This window comes from Pan troglodytes, chromosome 3 (genome assembly GCF_028858775.2).
Source record: "Pan troglodytes isolate AG18354 chromosome 3, NHGRI_mPanTro3-v2.0_pri, whole genome shotgun sequence".
NCBI classification, from domain to species: domain Eukaryota; kingdom Metazoa; phylum Chordata; class Mammalia; order Primates; family Hominidae; genus Pan; species Pan troglodytes.
Window position 1 is genome coordinate 150,441,257 of NC_072401.2, and position 16,418 is coordinate 150,457,674.

Below are 16,418 nucleotides of genomic sequence, written 5' to 3' on the forward strand. Positions count from 1 at the left end.
TTTATAGTCACCAAAAACTGAAAGTAAAGAATATGTCTAATGAAGTGAATATAACAGACTTATGGTTCAAATGCTATGTAGTATTTTATAGCCATGAGAATGATTCAGAACAGTACACATATATGTGTGTGTAGGATATACGATTATAGAGAAATAGAATGTTAACATGGCTACATGGAATTGGGGAAGACAGTGGAGAAAAGGTGTCCATAATAAAGAGAGAATGTATGGTATGATCATACCTATGTAAAATTATGTATGGGCCTGTAGGCCCAAGTCCTAGGATTGCTCTGAGCCCAATCAGGCCTAAGGCTGCAGTGCACTATACAGCCTGGACAACATAGTGAGGTCCCTTTTCTTAAGAAAAAAAAAAAAAGAATAGATTATCACTATGTGTCAAAGGTGGGTATTATAGAGAAGTGTGAAATTCTGACTTCTTTATGTCTTTGTATATTGTTCTAATTTCTTACAAAGACCATGTTTTTCTTTTACATAATCAGGAGAAAGTAATGAAGATATTTTTATTGTAGAAATAAATACAAAAAATCAATTGTAAAAGGAAAAAACAAAACCTGACAACTATTTATAAATCTTTATTCTTCCATCAAAATACTAGAAAAGGTTTGCCAAATTTACAAAAAAAAAATCTTACTGGAATCTTGATTAGCATTGTGTTAAATGCAAAAAAAATTTTGTGCAGTTTTGGTATCTTTACAATCTTACATTGTACTATATATTTATTTAGTCCTTCTCACTTTACGTCCTTAAAAGAGTTTAAGCTTTTTCTCCTTAAAGGTCTTTTTTCATCCTTTATTAGGTACTTTATTGTTTTTGTTGTGTTTATACTAGATACTTTATTGTTTTTATTGCTATTACAAATGGTTATCTTATTTTCTAGTTTGTTTTGGAGTATAGAAGAACCTTTTTCATTTTTATAAGTTAATCTTTATTTTGTAATTGTGCTGAATTATTTATTAGCTCATGTGGTATTTTTATTATCTTAAGTGTTTACTTTTAAATTTTTAAAATAAAATATTTTTATTGTGGTAAAATACATATAACAAAATTTGTCATCTTAACCATTTTTAAGTATATAGTTCAGGGGTATTAAGAATATTCATATTGCTGTGTAACCATCACCACCCTCCATCTCCAGAACTCCTTTCATCTTGCAAAACTGAAACTGTACCCATGACACAATAATACCCCATCCCCCTTTCCCTGCATTTCTGGCAACCACCATTCTGCTTTCTGCCTTTAAGAATTTGACTCCTCTAGGTACTTATATAAGTGGAATCATATAGTATTTGTCTTTTTGTTACTGGCTTATTTAGCTTAGCATAATGTCCTCAAGGTTCATCCATGTTGTAGCATGTGTCAGAATTTCTTTTTTTTAAGGCTGAATAATATTCTGTTCTATGTTTATACCACTCTTTTTGTCTATTCATTTGTTGGTAGATACATGATTTGTTTCCATATTTTGATTATTATGAATGATGCTACTATACACATGGGTGTACAAATATCAGTTCAAGACCCTGCTTTCAATTCTTTTCGGTGTATACCCAGAAATGGAATTGCTGGATGATAAGGTAATTCTATTTTAATCTTCTGAGCAACTGCCATGCTGTTTTCCACAGTGGTTGCATCATATTACATTATCTACAGTACACAACGGTTCTAATATCTCTGCATCCTTGCCAATACTCGTTTTCTGTTTATTTGACAGTAGCCATCCTAGTGGGTGTGAGTGGTATCTCACTGTAGTTTTGATTTGCATTTCTCTAATGATTAGTGACGTTGAGCATCTCTTCATGTGTTTATTGGCAATTTGTATATTTTCTTTGGATAAATGTCTATTCAAGTCCTTTTCCTATTTTTGAATCAGGTTGTTTTTGTGTTGTTGGATTTTAGGAGTTCTTTGTATATTCTGGAGGTTAATATTTTGTCAGATGTATAATATGCATGTATTTTCTCCCATTCTGTGGTTTGCCTTTTTCTCTGTTGATAGTGTCTTTTGATGCAAAAATAGTTTAATTTTTTATTTTCTGAGATGGGATCTTGCTCTGTCACCCAGGCTGGAGTGCAGTGGCATGATCTTGGCTCACTGCAACTTTTGCCTCCTGGGTTCAAGCAATTCTCCTGCCTCAGCCTCTCTAGTAGCTGGGATTATAGGTGCCTGCCTATAGCCTGGCTAATTTTTGTATTTTTAGTAGAGACAGGGTTTCACCATGTTGGCCAGGCTGGTCTCAAACTCCTGACCTCAAATAATCCACCTGCCTCTGCCTCCCAAACTGTTGGGATTGCAGGTGTTAGCCACCATGCCCAGCGGAGTTTAAATTTTTATGAAGTCTAATTTGTATATTTTTCTTCAGTTGCCTGTGCCTTGTGTGTCTATACTTTACTCAGATTTCCTCAATGTTCTCCTCATATCCTTTTTTCAATCAAGGAATTCATCCAAGTTTAGTTACCATGTCTCCTTAGGTTCCTCTTAGTTGTGACAGTTTCTTAGACCTTACTTGTTTTCAAATACCTTGATTTTTTTGACGACTACTAGTCATGCATTTTGTAGAATGTCTCTTAGTTAGGATTTATCTGAGGTTTTCTTATGATTAGACTGAGTAATGTGTTTCTGAGAAGACCACGAAGGTAAGAGGCCATTCTTATTACATCAGATCAAGGGTACCTACCATCAATATGACTTATCAATGTTGTTCGTCTTGATGATTTGGCATATAGTAGTGTTTGTCAAGTTTCTCCACTGCAAAGTTTCTCTTTCTTTTTCTCCCTTTCTATCCTGTACTCTTTAGAAGACAGTCATTAAATGCAGCCCACACTGAAGGAGTGGAGAGTTATGTTGTATTTACTTAAGGCAGGAATAAGAACATACATTATTTGAAATTCTTCTGCATGGAAATTCTGTTTATTATCTCCTATTTGTTTATTAAATTATTTACTCATATCATAATGGACTGAGGGATATTTATACTTTGGGTTATAATCCAATATGCCTTTATTTATTTTGTTGCTAAAATTGTTTTAACTTTGGCCATTGGGAACCTTTTTAGTTGGCTCTTGTATCCCTTTGACATATTCCATCACTGTAGGGTTTTTTTTTTTTTTGTACTTTCTTACTTTCTAGAGCTATAAGATGCTCCAGGCTTATCTTGTATATTTCCTGCCTCATTCCTTAACCATTTCTCCAAGGATCTCTGGTTCCTTTGATGGGAGAATGGTATTAGGAACCAAGATTGGGTGCTAGGTGTTCTCAATGATGGCTATCATTGCTTCTAGGCCATCTCAGCTGACAGAGCAAGGAAACTGTGTACTAACCCATGCATATACATATATCTAAAATATTTCTATGTAACTAACCATCTGTATCTATATGCTAAACATGAGTTCAGACCGATGTCTCCCACTCTAACACAGTCCTTCCTGAATCATCCTAGAATCTTCCCCTTGCTTATCTGTAACCTCTAACAGTGAGAAACCTGGCTCCCACCATTGGCCATCTTTTGCCTTGCCTTGTAAACTTCAAAATCAGTCTGTCTATTAGGTAAGAAATGGCTTACCGAGATTTTATAGGATTGCATTATATCCATATAATTTATACATATATAATTTATAATTTGGATTGCATTAAATCTAATTTTATTTGCATAAATTACATTATGTAATTCATTTAAATCTTTGACTTTTTAAATTAGTTTTTTACAATTTTTCATATATAGGTTGTTTACATATTTTGTTAGATTCATACCTAAGTATTTCCATTTGTTAGGTACTGTTGTAAATAGAATATATTTAAATTTCAAGTTCCAATTGTTCATTGGTAGATTATAGGAAAGCAATTGACTTTTGTATTAACAATTTTCTATTAACCTTGCATCCTGTGACTTTGTTTTATTCTCTTAGGAGGTTGTTTTTGTCTGTTTTCGAGATTTTCTGTATAAACAATCATGTCATCTGTGAATAGAAAGTTTTATTCTTCTTTTCCAACTGATACTCTTTTTGTTTTCTTTCTTGCCTTGTTGCACTAGTTAGAAACTTCCAGTAGAATGTTGAATAGAAGTGAGAGAAGACACCTTTGTCTTGTTTCTGATCTTAGGGGAAACATATGCATTTTCTCACCATTAGGTGGAATGTTAGCTGTAGGTTTTCATGTATGTTCTTTATCAAATTGAGGAAATTTTCCTCTATTTTTGCTTTGCTAAGAACTTTTAATGATAAATAGGTGTGGAATTTTGTCAAATTATTTTCTCCAACAATTGATACGATCACATTAATTTTCATCTTTAATCTGTTGATGTAGTGATTTATGCTGATTGATTTTTAAGTGTTTAACCAGCCTTGCATACTTGGAATAAATCCCACATGGTTGCAGTGTATAATGTTTGATATACGTTGTTGAATTCAATTTGTTATGTCTGTGTTTATGAGATATATTGGTCTGTTGTTTTCCTTTCTTATAAATGACTGTGTCTAATTTTAGTAGTAAGGTAATGCTGACCTCATAGAATGAGCTAAGAAGTAGCCTTCCTGCTTCTATTTTCTGGAGGAAATTATGAAGAATTGATATCATTTCCTCCTTAAAAGTTTGGTAAAATTCATCAGTGAAACCATCTGGGCCAGGTATTTTCTTTTTTAGAAAGTGATCAATTATTAATTATTGATTGAATGTATTTAATATATAGAGAGCTATTTAGGCTATCTATTTCCCCTTTTGTGGGTTTTGGTCATTTGTGCCTTTGCAGAAATTGGTCTATTTCATTTAAGTCATCATATTTCTGAGCATAGAACTGTTAATAGCATTCCTATATTCTTTTAATGCCCAAGGGGTCAGTAGTGATGACCTCTCTTTCATTTTTTTTCTTTTTTTTGAGACAGAGTTTCACTCTTCTTGCCCAGGCTGGAGGGCAGTGGCATGATCTTGGCTCACTGCAACCTCTACCTCCCAGGTTCAAGCGATTCTCCTGCCTCAGTCTCCCAAGTAACTGGGATTACAGGCATGTGCCACCACGCCCAGCTAATTTTTTGTATTTTCAGTAGAGACTGGGTTTCATCATATTGGCCAGGCTGGTCTCGAACTCCTGACCTCAGGTAATCCACCTGCCTTGGCCTCCCAAAGTGCTGGGATTTCAGGTGTGAGCCACTGCGCCCGGCCTCATTTTTGATATTGGTAATTTGTGTATTCGCTTCAATTTTTTTCTTGGTTAGCTTGGCTAGGGTTTATTCATTTCATTGATCCTTCCAAAGAACCAGCTTTTGGTTTCATTAATTTTCTCCATTGTTTTCTTGTTTTCAGTTTCATAGACTTCTTCCTTTTTTGAGATGGGGTTGATCTCTGTCACTCAGTCTGGAGTACAGTGGTGTGATCTTAGCTCACTGCAACCTCCACCTCCTGGGTTCAAGTGCCTCCTGGGTTCTCCTGCCTCAGCCTCCTGAGTAGCTGGGATTACAGGTGTGCACCACCATGCCCAGCTAATTTGTATATTTTTAGTAGAGATGGGGTTTTGCCATGTTGGTCAGGCTGGTCTTGAACTCCTGACCTCAAGTGATCTGCCTGCCTCTGCCTCTCAAAGTGCTGGGATTATAGACTTGTGCAACTGTGCCAGGCCTTTCAATTTTGTAGACTTCATTTTTTTTCTGTATTGTATCAGATGCAGATAACAATTTTATTGGCTTTGGATTCAATTTTAATAATTTCTTTCCTTCTGCTTGCTTTTAGGCTTAAATATGCTTCAATTTCTGGTGGTAGAAATTTAGGTTACTGATTTTAAATCTTTCTTCATTTTAAAAATGTATGCATTTAATGCTATACACTTCTCTTTGAGCACCTTTTTTTTTTTTTTTTTTTTGCTGTATCCCACAAACTTTGGTAAGTTGTATTTTCATGTTCATTTAGTTAAAAAGATTTTAAAATTTCTCTTGAGATGTCTTTTAACTATGTGCTATTTTAAAGTGTGTTGTTTAATTTCCAGATATTTGGGGGTTCTCCAGTTATCTTTTATCAATTGATTTTTAGTTCATTTCCATTGTGGTCTGAGAACACACTTTGTATCATTCTTATTCTTTTAAGTTTTGATAGATGTGCTTTATGGCCCGGAATGTGGTTTATCTTGGTGTGTGCTCCATGTGAGCATGAGAAGAATGTGTATTCTGCTGTTGAGGGATGGAGTGATCTGTAAATGTCAGTAAGATCAAGTTGACTGATAGTGCCATTTTGGGTCAACTATATCTTTTTTTTTTCTGCTTACCTGAACTATCAATTAATGATGGGAGGGATGTTGAATTCTTCAAATATAATTGTACATTCGTCTACTCCTTTCAGTTCTATCAGTTTTTGTCTCATGTGTTTTGACATTTTGTTTTTAGGTATATGCACATTTAGCATTGTTATGTCTTTTTGGATAATTAATCTCTTTTCTATTATGTAGTGCTGCTTTTTATCTCTAATCTTCCTTATTTTGAAGTCTGCATTGTCTGAAATTAATATAGATACTCCAGTTTCTTTTGACTCATTTTATTTTCCCATCCTTTGCTTTTCATCTGCTGGTGTCTTTATATTTAAAGTGGGCTTATTGTAGACAATGTATAGTTGCCCTCTGCTTCCCCTTGGATGAGTCAATATAGTTTTTTTAATCCGTGATGACAGTCTTTGTCTTTTAATTGCTGTATTTAGACCATTGACATTTAAAGCAATTTATGGTATATTTGGATTTATATAAAACATATTTCTGTTTTACAGTTGTTGACAGAGACTTCTTTTTTCCTCTGGTTTTAATTGAACATTTTATATGATTCCATTTAATTTCTCTCATAGTATAATAAGTATAGTTCTTAAATTTTTTTTTTACTGGTTACCTTAAGTTTTACAATATACATTTTTAAGTAATCTAAATCTACCTTTAAATAACACTGTTTTGCTTCAAATACGATGCAGAAATTTAATAACACAGTATTTCTAGTCCTGCTTGCTTTCCTTCCGTGACATTGCTATCATTCACTTCATTTGTATATATGCTGCAACACGTTGTTACCATTATTAAACAGTTATTCTCAGATCAATTACGACAAATAAAAATATTTTATTGCCAGGCGCAGTGGCTCACGCCTGTAATCCCAGCACTTTGGGAGGCCGAGGCGGGCGGATCACGAGGTCAGGAGATCGAGACCATCCCGGCTAACACGGTGAAACCCTGTCTCTACTAAAAAAAAAAAAAAAAATACAAAAAATCAGGTGAGCATGGTGGCGGGCGCCTGTAGTCCCAGCTACTCAGGAGGCTGAGGCAGGAGAATGGCCTGAACCCGGGAGGCGGAGCTTGCAGTGAGCCGAGATCGCGCCACTGCACTCCAGCCTGGGCAACAGAGCGAGACTCCGTCTCAAAAAAAAAAAAAAATTATTTTACCTTTATTTTTTCTCTGATGCTCTTCATTTATTTATATGGGAATATGTTTATATTTATTTATATTTGAATTTCCTTCTGCTTGAAAACATTTTAAAATTTATAGGTGTTTTTGATATTTATTCTACTTTGTGTTCTCCGAGGATCCCATTATAACTTCAAATGTTTTTGCTGCTCTGCTTTCTCTTTGTTATCTTTCTGTAACCCAAGTCTGTGGTATTTTCTTCTGATTTGTTCTTGAGGCCTCTTTCTGGAAAATGGCTATAAACTTTAGCGCTGTCCTGATGGCACTATAGGGGATTTGGTTGTGGATGTCCACAATGTGCCTTTCATGCTATGCGTCGGTATCCTGGCTTATTGCCTAATGCTTGAATGTCTGACCTATGACCAGGCGTCCCTCTCACACTCTCACAGGAAACTTGTTTTTAATGACAGATCTCCTTGTGGCTCTTGTCTGACCTGTGTCCAGTTTATTCCTACTAAGACAGCCACTCTCTAGAAGAGACCTGATCGGGAAAGAAGTTAGGCTCTGGTGCGTTGGTCAAGTAAGACACAGAAGAAGCAACTCACTAAGACACATGCAATAACAGAAGCAGCTTATTACCTACATATCCCAGAGAAAAGAGGGTGCCACATCTCTCAAGTCTGATGGGAGAAATATGGAGCCAAGCATGACAAGCATGCTTGGTGGGAGCAAGGGAGAAGAACCTGTGCATTGAAGCCTTTACTGAGGTCCAAGGCATTATCCAAGCCGATTTCCTGAGGGAAGTTCTAATTGATGGGTTTAAAAGAAGAAGACGTAAGTTCTAGGAGGTCACACTGTGACCGAGAGGTGGCCATTGTGTTATATCTGCATAGTCCACATGGGATGTAGGGGTCAGTGGCGTGAGTCAACTAAGTACTATCCAGGTGTCCCATGGGCATGTGGTCACCAGGAGGTGGTTGTATAGGCCAGATGTCTGGAACGACCACACTGAGGAACTGATAGGAGGTAGAGAACTGGAAACTGTGTTCACAGTGACTAAGCCCTGCTTTGGTATGAGAAAATTCAATTTATATTCAAAATGGATGCCAAGGCAATATAAAATTATGGGAATTCACTACAAATTCCTTTAGAAATTGCTCCAATATTCTTGGGTGTTCCATCTTTTTCATTCATCTTTCTCTTTGCGTTTTAGTTTGTAAAGATTCTATTGACATATGTTTAAGCTCACTGATTGTTTCCTTAGCTGTGCCCAGTCTACTGATGGGTCCATCAAAGGCATTCTTCATTTCTCTTCCAGTGTTTTTGATTTACAGCATTTATTTTTAATTTTTTTCTGAGAGCTTCCATCTGTCTGCTTATACTACCCATCTGTTCTTTTATGCTGCCTACTTTTTCCATTAGAGCCCTCAACATATTAATCATAGATATTTTAAATTCCTTTTCTGCTAATTCTAAAATACATGTCATATCTCAGTCTGATTCTAATGATTGCTTTGTCTCTTCAGGCTGTGTTTTTTCTTGCCTTTTAGTGTGCCTTGCAATTTTTTGTTGAAAGTTGGGCATGTTGTAATTGGTTATAGAAACTTAAGTAACTAGGCCTCTAGTTTAAGGATTTATGTTCATCTGGGTAGGAGTTAGTCTTTGTTTAATGTTTACTGTAGCTATAGATGCCAGAGACTTCTGCTTCCTCTCATGTCCTAATTTTTATCTCCCGTTTTGACTTCTAGCTTCTCTAAGTATTCCTCATCAGAAAGAGTTTATTTCTTGCATTTATTTTATCTGTAAGACATTATCATGCTCCCGGAACCCTGTAGGTCTGGAGGTAAGGCGTGAGAACATTCTATAATATTCCAGTTCAATTGTAATCTTTTAGTAGTCTGGGTCTTTGGCTGGTGACCTTCACAAACATTTATTCTTTTTTTTTTTTTTTTTTTTTTTTTTTGAGACAAAGTCTCACCATGTTGCCCAGGCTGGAGTGCAATGGTGCGACCTCGGCTCACTGCAACCTCCGCCTCCTGGTTCAAATGATTCTCCTGCCTCAGCCTCCTGAGTAGCTGGGATTTCAGGCGCACACTGTAGTCACCCACTTAGGTGAGTTAAGAAGGTTAAAGGGGGCTGAAGTGAGAGGAATCTCCTCCCTCACCTCCATTGGACAAGGTCCTGATAAAGTATTTCTTCATAAGAGTAGGACTTTTCTTAATGGAGAGGGCTCTGGGTATATTTCTTAAAGATTAGTGTTTCTCTTCTGCTGTTAGACCTGCCAAATATTTGGGGATTTTCCAGTTATCTTTCATCAATTGATTTCTAGTTCATTTCCATTGTGGTCTGAGAACACACTTTGTATAACTCTTATTATTTTAAGTTTGGTTAGATGTACATTATGGCCCAGAATGTGGTTTATCTTCACCTTGGTAAAGTCCATGGGGCCCAGGTGATTCTTTCTTCCAAGCTAGTACACACTCAGCCTCCAGCAATTCACTGACATTGCCATTTAAGTATTCCTACCAGTTTATGGCACTAGTGGCTTTTGCCCCAGGTAGGTAGATCTTGGCTGTGAGTCTCTGGATTTGTCTCTCTAGATTTTCGAAAGGCAGTTTGCCTTGCAAACTCAGTTCTTTGATGAGTTCAAGAAAAGTTATTGATTTTCTCTTTGCTTGGCTTTTTCTTGTTGTGGGGATGGGACTGATGACATCCAGGCTCTTTTAAATTTGGGGCTGAAACTTAAGGTTCATCTTTCATCTTACGTTTTTGATACGTATTCCTCTGTTCTACTGTTTTTAGCTTTCCTATATCTGACTGCCCTTAGTGTACCTTCTATACTCAATGTACTGCTAAATCTTGTCCTTTTTAGTCCAGCCTAAAAGTCTTTCTCTTGGCTTGTACATTTACATCATTTACATTGATCATAGTTTCTGTGAAAATGTTTTAGGTTCTTTCACGTTATCTTGTATGCTATGTTTGCTTTATTGCTTCTTTTCCTGCTTTCTACTCTATTGGTTGCATTTTCTTCTGACTTTAAAGTTATACTTTCATTTTTTTTTTCTTCTGGAGGTTACACCAGGCCAATTAGGGCTCATAACGAAATTTATTTTTCTTTATTAATTTTTAAGTTTCTATAGCCTATCTTCCTTCTGAACTAAAGAAGTATTTTTGCACACCTTTAACCCTCAGCCACCTCTGGCTTACCATGACCACCTTCTACCCACCATCCCCTCGGTATTATGTGTTGGTATTCTCCAGGATTAAGTTCAGACTCGAGAGCCTCAAACCCTCCTGGTTGCCATTTTATCAGGTACTGCAAATCTTTGCTGTAACATTGTGTGGGTCAAAACTCCAATTTCTATTCCATGTGTCAGTTGATAGGGGAAACAATGATGCCTTTTGTATATTTGGAGTTCAAATCATATCATTTTGTGCAGGAAGTGGCCTTAGAGCTGATTTTGAATAGTAGTCCCTATTTATTATAGTAGATAAAGAATCATCCTCTCTGGTGCTCTAAGCGGGTTATTCCCATTATGCCCATGGTATGGAAAGGGAATACAGTTCATTAGAAAGCTTAGCTGCTCTACATAGTGTACCTTGAATGACTCCCATCTCCAAATGAGCCTCCAGAAAATTTCAGCTAAAAGGCAAATGTCATTTTAAGTGTAATAAGTGGCCGTCGATTTAATCAATTCCATACTTTTCACAGAAATAAAATTAGAATCAGCATAACATAGGTCCAGGTAATGTAGAGTGTTAGAAGCAGAGCATGTAGAGTGTTAGAAACAGAGTACATCCTGAGCTCTCTGATTGTGCTTGCAGTGCCCAGTCCCTGGAACCATAATAAACTGAGTTAGATTCTATTTTGTGTGGGAGCATATGAGGAAATAGCTACATTTGAGTATGTGAGAATTCCATATTACAATACAATGCTGTGTTAGATGGAGAAAGTAATTTTCATTATAAGCCTTTCCTTTCAGCCATTCAAAGCCTTCCAAAATAATCTGCTTTAGATTTAAATTATCCATGCTTGAAAAATGCATGGTTGAAGCCCAGAGGTAATTTTATTTTGAAAAATTTGGGCAGACTCTTTTCAGATACATCAGATTAGTGAAAAGTTAAAGAAGAAAAGAATGTGGAAAACTCATAGACTTTTTAAGCTTTCATTTAACCCTCAACCTGCTGAACTGGTAACTTAATTTAGTTCAAATTAAACTCCTTATTTTGTTGGGAAAACATATAAAATAGTTGAATAATCTAAATCAGGAGTTTCCAATCTTTTGACTTCCCTAGGCTACATTGGAAGAAGAAGAAATGTCTTGGGCCACACATAAAATACACTAAGACTAATGGTAGCTGCTGAGCTGAAAAAAAAAATAGCAAAAATCTCATAATGTTTTAAGAAAGTTTATGAATTTGTGTTGGGCTGCATTTAAAGTTATCCTGGGCCACATATGGCCTGCGGGCAGTGAGTTGGACAAGCTTGATCTAAACATTTTTGGCCAGTGAATTTTAATTTTTTTAATGGAAATCACCAATAAGCATCATGGCCCCGATTTTTATTGTTTCAGGTAGCATCATTTTTTCTTTTAAAATCGCACAAATACATACAAAAACGTAACCACACTCAGATAATTTAATTTCAAGGAAAGTTCAAACTTATCTTTAAATGGATCATTTGAACACTGTAAAGTCAGGAGTTTCCAAATTTAGGGCTCTTTTGTAAAATTGAACACAATTTAAATATTTCTTGCTATTTCTTTCTTCTTGCTAAATATTAGGCATTTTTGTTTTGGTTGAAAGGAATAGAGAACCACTCTAACAAAGCAGGCAATAGGGGCTTATGGGAAAGATAGAGGTTTTCTGGAACTAGAAGAGGAAACTCATTGAGCAGGAAAAGTTCTGAACTGCTTTTTCTTAATCTCACTCGTGGAATCTTAGCTTTTCTCTGGGTGTCTGTTTTGGCTTTCTTCCTTCTAGAAGATTTCTTCCGTTTCTTTAAAGCTTCTGCTCCCTCCTGACTTCAATGTCATTGCAGTGTCTCCCTACATGTCAAGACTTCATCTTCAGAGTATCTTTATGCAACAGAAACCACCCACCCATAGGTTGTGGTGATGTCTACCTTGATGCACCTGGTCTCACATAGGTGCCTGTGAGGTCACGTAGTACAAGCCATGGCTCCCTTGGCTTAAGGAGCTGATGGAGGCTATACAGAGCTCCTTATGTCTCTAGTACAAATATGCACTTTAGATACTTACATATTTAACTAGGGATAAGAAGTGGATATATATACACATTACCACTTTCTAAAGGTATTTACTGTAAATCCCTTAGCTGGATCTTATTATTATAATATATTTATGCAATCCAGTCACAGAATATGGATCTCAATGTATACAGTTGCTTCACATCACCACACCTAAGGAGGTTTCATTTACAGTTTTAGTGAGGGGTGTGAAGAATCCATGGTTGAAAAAGAGAGAGAGAGAATCAAGGAACTCCACTTATCAAATGCTTGTTGTAGTTGATCAAGGCATGTATAGAAATGTAGAAATTATTTGGTGAGTCTTATTTTCCTTGGGATTTCCTCCACCTAGTTAATTATTTTCAGTTGCCTAGATTGGAATCCCTAGCAAAAGACAACCTAAACACTGAGCTTGACCCTGGTGTTGTTGTGGACTTTCACTGGAACTCATGGACCCTCTTGTCCCAAACAGGCTGTAGAAAATTAATGAAAAGGGAAAAGAAGATCCTGTCCTTGACATTCTGTACCTTCAAGGGAACAGGGATGCAGGGAAGCAGGGCAAGAGGGAAGATACAGCTAGAGGCCCGGTTACTTTTGGAGTAGGGTTCTAATGATGGAACAGTGAAGGTCAGGGACCCGAACCATCAAGTCTTCGTCTTCCTGCTTTGAAGTTCCCACAGTCTGCCTAATTCACCTAGTGGTTCATGTGAAAACTGTAATACTATGGTTTGAAAAGCTCCATTAAGACGCTAATTTTATATTGACGTGAATGCATCTGGTATTTGTACATCTTCTGCAATAGCAGAGGCTTTGGGCTGAGCACATTTCTAGACAGCAGAAAGATTGACTGTAGCACATGGGGAAAACTCTGGAACAGGCATCAAAGCTTCGGAACCTGGATTGGTCCTGATGAGTTGTTTGATGGTCCCTTAAGAGACTGGGTTCTTTGAGAAATTTAGATGCCTCTTTTTTTTTTTTTTTTAAACAGTAGAACACTCTCCTTACGTTTTTTTTTTTTTTCCCAAATGAAATCATAAGTAGAAACCTAATATATATAAGATTTAATGCTGAGTTGGGACAGCCATTAAGCTCTCTTTTCCAGCAGTCCCTAAGCCACTTCTGCAGAGCCCCAGGACACAGAAAGTAGCTTGGGAATGATTAGATAATCTCAGTGGTTCTTGGACTGTGCCCCCAGAGACTGATTCAGCAGCACTGGGCAATGCCCAGGAATCTGAATTTTAAACTTCCCCTCACCCACTGAGTGATTCTGGTGTAGGCCTTGATGATTTAGTCATTTCTCAGAGTCTCTTACTCTAAGTTGCTTTAGCTTTCTGAAATTTCATTGTACTCATCTGCAGACATGATTAAAATATCCTACTTCAAAGGTTTTTAAATAAGATCAGATGAGATAATGTATACAAAATTGTGACTTTTAAAATGACATCTGTTGAAAGATGATCTAAATACCTGACAGACTATAGAATACTGCAGTGTTCTAAAAATAGCTTCCTGTTAAAATGCAGTCCAGAGAGTGTAAAAATGTCTTTAGCTACAAAACTTCTATGTTAAGATCTTCTAGAAAGAAGAACTCTTAATTTGGGTATTTTTCTTCTAACAAGAGGAAAGCAGTACACATGCAATCTGATTAAAGTAATATAGCTCTTAAAAGAATAGTACTTATTTTTACAAGAGTTCTTTTAGGAGTTTTATATATGACAGGGATAAAAAGGAGAATTTCTCTATTAGATATATACTCATCCAGCAACAGATCTCCAATTTGACAAGAGATTGAGGATCTGCTGCTAATTTTCATGGGATATAAAGAACATTGTCTCTTTTGGGTAAAAGACAGACTTGTACATATTTGAAGTTCAGTTCTAGAGTATGTTATGTTCACTTTGATGCTCAAAGCACTTGTTCATTTCAACATTCTCTGAACTTTATTTCCTCATGTATGAAATAAGCAGTCAGATGATTTCTATGTCTCTCTATAAGCATAAGATTTTGCAGTTTGTAAACAGCGCTCAACAGGGGATATGTTACCTCCAAACACCCATGCAGTCAGGAAGAAGGTGAAGCTATTGCTTGATTAAGTCATGTTAAATTTCATTTTGGCATCACCAGTATTTTCTGATGATTCTGTAGGATTTCCTGATTTAATATATTTACTATTAATTAGCCTACAATTGGAAGATACTCTAAGTCATTAGTCCCAAACCAGGCTTATCCCTGACCTACTGAAGAACAGAACTCTCTTGATTAGCCAGGTTTGAAAACCATTGCACAAGAGAACCATTTTTTGAAAAATTAACTTTTCCTGATGTGATATAATTAATCCTAATCAGTTGATTATTCTCATCTCTATGGACAGTGAGTTTGTTTTAATAGATGTGCTGTATCCACTGTGTGTGTGTCTGGTTTTTCAAAGGCATACGCACTGTTTGTAATAGTTTTAATAACTGTTCACAGGTGGGCAAAATACAATATATCTTGTATATCTTGTAAAGCAAAATACAATGTATCTTGCTGCAACATATACAAGATGTCACTTGCTGCTCTAGCAGTCTGAACTTTCATCATATAATCATGCCAACTTTATCTTTCCAATAATAATTTCCTTTTGACTTTTTAAAAATAAATGCTTTTTTATGATGTTATAGTTATGGGGAATTGAATGTTAAATTGAAGTATACAAATGAGTAAGGTCATATTCTACCCCAAGATAGAATCAGATGAAAATCCTGGCCTAACGGGCTTACACAGATGCAGACATGTGTTTCTATACATCTCCCTATGGAAGCCACATGATAGGCACTGAGGGGCTCAGTTATTCCCCTCAATTCTAGAATTTCTTTTGTGGATGAAGGGGAAAAATTTTAACGGAAGTGAAATAGAAAAATGTGGAGGATAATAAGCTTCTATTGAAATAATTTATTATATTATAAATAACAGCCCCTTTTAAGCCCCGGCACTTGAAAAAAGACTGACATAGGGCTTTTCAGTGAATAATTTTTAAAAATTGCCTTTGGATAGCTTCAACATTTCCTCCTACAGCCTGGACATCTTCCTTGCACCTGTGCTTTTGAATGTTTCTCACAACTGGCTTAGAAAACGTTTGTATTGGTTGTGAGACTGCCGGTAGCCTTAATTTTTACTTCATTATGTTCTTCTGAACTTTGTTTTGATTGCAACCAATGTCCAAGCTCTGTTATTCTGAATCCCATGCAAGCATATACAATATGCACTCTGATGATTTGGGTCCAAGCAATGCTAAGCTATAAAAGACTTCCCTGTCATAAATCTCATATCTGTTATCACAGGTAAAGGAAAAGCTTCAATCTGAAAATTTGAAATAGCTCTTTTCATAGCTAATTATCTTAGGGATGATGTTAGCATAAACAGAAACCCACTAAAACTAGCTTGAATAAATGGCGTGCATCTCATGATCTTTCTCTGGGAGCTGGAAAGTCTGATTTTTCCTTGTTTCCCCTCTCCCTGTCATTATAGGCAGAATGTCTTCAGTTAGTCTCCTTGGCTGCCATTCCCTAGGAGAGAGACTCTGATTGGCTCAGGTGTCATGTAATCAAGTCACCCTTCCTAGGGCTGGGGGTTGGTGGGGATAAGATAGTATAAGAAATGACGTGGAGGCTGGGGAGAAGTGACTGGTAGTTTGAATAAATGACTCTTGCTACTTTGTGAATTTGGGCCTTAATATCTACTCTGTGCTTGTCTTCTTTTTCCTAATGTACTGCCAAAGTTAAAGCATTTTAAAAATCAGATTAGCTAGCCTCGAGAG